This window comes from Lactuca serriola, chromosome 4 (assembly GCF_051521515.1).
Source record: "Lactuca serriola cultivar US96UC23 chromosome 4, Lser_US96UC23_V15, whole genome shotgun sequence".
Lineage (NCBI taxonomy): Eukaryota > Viridiplantae > Streptophyta > Magnoliopsida > Asterales > Asteraceae > Lactuca > Lactuca serriola.
In genome coordinates, this window is record NC_136411.1 from 157,029,525 (window position 1) to 157,033,935 (window position 4,411).

Here is a 4,411-nt window from a genome sequence, read left to right on the forward strand (position 1 = left end):
TTCGTTAGGTGATATAAGATCTCGCAGTCGTAACCCTTACCCATATCAAACCACCTACGCTGCCTCATATTTAGATTCGAGTGATACATGAAGTACCTCAAACTCTTATGATATGTGTAAATAGTACAACAGACCCCATATAAAGAATTACGCAAAATCCTGAGGGTGAAAACTACTGCCCCCAATCATAAGTAGGATAATTCAGCTCATGAGGCTTCATCTCCCTCGAAGCATAAGCTATCACATGCCCTATGTGCATCAAAATAGCACCCATGCCTATAATTGACATGTCACGATATATAACAAAGTCCTTAACTCCCTTAGGCAGTGCCAGAACTAGTGCCTCACATAACCTCTGACGTAGAGCCTCGAAAGCGACTTGTGCTCAGGCCCCCAACGAAAAGAGACATCCTTCCTGGTCAACTTGGTAGAGGAACTATAATCTTGGAGAAATCTCGGATAAATCTCTTGTTGTAACCAGCCATCCCAAGGAAATTTTGTATCTTAGATGGAGATCTTGGAACTTCCCATTAAATCACCACCTCAATTTTCGTTGGATTGACCAAAATACCATCTTGATTGACGTGGTGCCCTAAAAACTAAACCACACTCAACTAGATGGAATAATTAGGTTCCTATTAAACTCAATATTCTTATTTAGAGGTGTGGACATTATAAATCACCTTTTTGTTGGTTGCAAAGAGTTGCTCAACTTATGGACTCATGTTGCTATTTGGTGGGATGTGCATCTTCCAGACCTAATTTCTGTTCTTTCCTTACTTTCATGGGCGGATAGTGTTTCATTGAAGGGAAGTCAATGAAAGGCTTTTGATGCTATCGTATTGACTACTTTTTGGTGTCTTTGGAAATTTTGAATTCCATTATTTTTGAAACGGTTTTATCTAGGTAATCTTGTCTTTTTTTATGATATTCGATATGACGTATTTTTTGAATTCTAATAGATGTAGCAAAGTTAAAATATGATTGAGTGATAGGCTTCATAATCCTACTTTAATTTCAATGGGTTCTTTTTAACGTCTTACTAGTTTTTATATTATAACATTGTCTACGTTCAAAACAAATATTAATATGTAACACTTTTTATTATTCGTTTCAAGACTCTTATTTATAAATTTAGTTTTTAACGAAAAATCCAAAATAAAGGAAACATGTGTTTAGTATGATAGGGGATTTTCGTATCTTTTTTGTTGCATCTTTTTGCACTTTATTGACAACTTGTCATCTTAATCATACTCACTTTCGAATGTAGGGATGTCAAAAAGTCATGTGGGACCCCGAACCCGTGGGGCCCCGATCCTGAATGTGGAATATTTGTTTAAAAAATCGGGGACGGGGGCGGGGGCGGGAGCAATGCTAACCCCCGTTTTAATTTCAGGGGCGGGGGCGGGGGCGGGGGTGGGTAGTCCTGTCCCGAAACCCCAATGGGGACCCCATTAATATATTATTTATATTAGTATATATTAATTATAAAAATATAATAAATAATAACAATGATTTTGAACTTCTAAAATTCAATTAAATATCATGTTTTTAAGTTTATAGTATAACGTTTTTAAGATGTTATAATATTTTTATTTTAAATATATAAACTTATGCTATAAATAATTATTTTTATCCAAAATGGTTTATTTTAGCCTAAACAACATTTTCGTTCGCCCAAAAAAAAGTCAACCCAAACGGGGGCAGGGAAACGGGGGCGGGGGCGGGGGTAATCCTGGGATTCGGGGGCGGGGGCGGGAATGGGGAGTCTAGAGATTTTGGGGGCGGGAGCGGGGGTGAGGGAACAGGAAAATTCCGGGGGTGGGGGATGCAATCCCCGCCCTGTTTGCCCCCGTTGACATCCCTACTCGAATGCGCTACATACATCTTTTTTAATCGATATAACAAATACAATAGCTAACGAAATTTTAAGGGATAATAACTTTAAAAGATAATAATAATATATTTTTAGATTTGTATATATTTGATATGGTGGATTTTCTTTTGTCTACAATTGCTCTTCAACTTGTTTAAATATACAAATTCAGTCCTTATAACTAGCTATTTCATATAAGCCGAAAAAAATAACTTAATAGAATAATATTTCACACTTTGCAAAATAAGAAGGTTTTGGGATTGCTTTTAAAATAAATTTTTTAATTTTAAATTTTTGAAAAAGTTAAAAGATTCAAAAAATGTTTGGGAATTAAAAAATAACTTTTGAAAATAACTTTTTGTCAAAAAGAAAAAAAAAGTTTTTCAAAAATTATGAAATTGTATCTTTTTTTTGACTTTTGGCCTTTTAAAAGGTAAAAAAAACATTCAAAAGTCATGAAATTTCATCCAAACATCTTTTAAAACCAATTTTTAACTTTTACTCCTTAAAAGAATTTTTAAGAAAAGAACTTTTATAAAAACGACTTTTGGATTTGAAAAGAAATCCCAAACACCCCCTAAATATTTGTTGTTTGTATACACATTTACTACTTATCAATCGTTTCTTTAGGTTTTCTCATTACATCCTACATAGGACAATCAATAATGAGGTGTTCGGGGTTATTAATGTTTATGTCCGTCGTGATCTCAATTATTTGGTGCTTAAGTCTTGTGTTTTGAACGTCTAACTTCTTCATACGATCTCATATTTTAACGATATTTATATTCACACGTTTGTATTTGAGTGAACTACACTTTTCGTTTAAATTACTCTCATTAAAAAATAATATAGTTACCTACGATCTTTATATACCTGCATTCCTTACAAATGTACTAAATGAAAAATGTAGTAGACTCAAATACGAACGCATTGATATAAAGATCGTTAAAATGCGAGATCATATGAAAAAGTTACGATGTTCATAAAAGAAGACCTAAGCACCAATCAATCTAGGCCGCAGTGACCATACGCATGAACATCCCCGAACACATCATTAACTATTGTCCCATATAGGATGTCGTGAGAAAAATCTAAAGAAACTGCACTAGTACAAAAATGACCTACAGTCACACTTTCCGAAAAACGGCATGTGACACTTTTTATTAAAAGTGTGGCCAAAGGTCACTAAAAAAATTTAGAGACTGTTTTTGGATACATTTAAATTAGTTTGTGTGGCCATTATATAGATAATCAAAATTTAACCACACTTAATTATACCAAATGTGACAAATATTATTCACACTCGACCACTGAGGTCATAGGTCACAATCAGCCACAAGTACCGATTAAGATTGTCATACTTTTTTTGAGAGACAGTAGATAAACGTATCGTGGCATGAGTTAGTTCTATGTGTGTTTATAATCTGGTGCTTTTTTAGCCACATAACATACAAAGTAGCTAAAAGGTGATACATATGGTCACACTAAATATTTGTGTGTCCATAGGGCAGTTCTGTACTAGTTGTAATTAGTTAACGTAAGAAAATAAAACAAGTTAGTATTGGTTACTTATGGTCATGTACCTTTTATTATGTGTGTCAAAATATTATGAATTGGCTTTAAGAAGAAACAAATATTGTGTGTGTAGGTAGCATTCAGTTACGATTACAGCTATTATATGTGTCTGTATGTAAATATAGACACATGTGTAATGTTTATTATGGTTGTACTAATGTATTTGGAAGACTCTTAAATTTGACCATATTTATCTTTGATATCATTTGGCGGAATAAAAAATGAACAAAAAGTTCAATGGCATTTTACAAAAAGTACATTGCTTATTTTGCAACTAAAGGGTTGTATAAATTAATGAAAAAATTAAATGGTAGTTTCGTAAAGTTAGAAACAATTTCTGAAAAAACTGTAGATGTATGTTGTAAAAGACGAATAGTGTCTATTGTAATGATTTGCATTTTGTATGTTATTTTACTAAGTCAATTTTATATGCGAAGTGTAGCATGCGAAATGTCCATGTATAGACTTAGTATATTTTTTGTATGCTCCCTATAAATAGGGACTTAGGCTTGAAGTAGACACAGGATATCGAAACACAATATCTCTCTTCAGCTTACTTTGTAATCAGTCTTAATAAAACGAGATCTGATTAATATTTACTCCGTGTGTTCATCATCTTTCATCATTCAAATCTATTGTTTCTTTTCTTAATTCTTCAATTGAGAGTGCATCATCTCATAATTCGCAAGTTCCGGTTCAAAAATGGAAACCAGTTATCAAAAATGCGAATGTTGTGAAGGATAAGATTACAATTAATGGAAATCCAAAATTATTGAATGATTATATTTCAAAAGCTAGAACTGATGATGTTGATATAATTGATTCAGTTACAAACAAAGTGAAAACATGGTTTTTAAATTCCAAAAATTTGTTTCATTCTACTAATGATGGACCCAAAAAGTCTTGGGTTCCTAAATTTTTTCAATAAATGCAGGTGATATGTGACGAGCAATATGACAT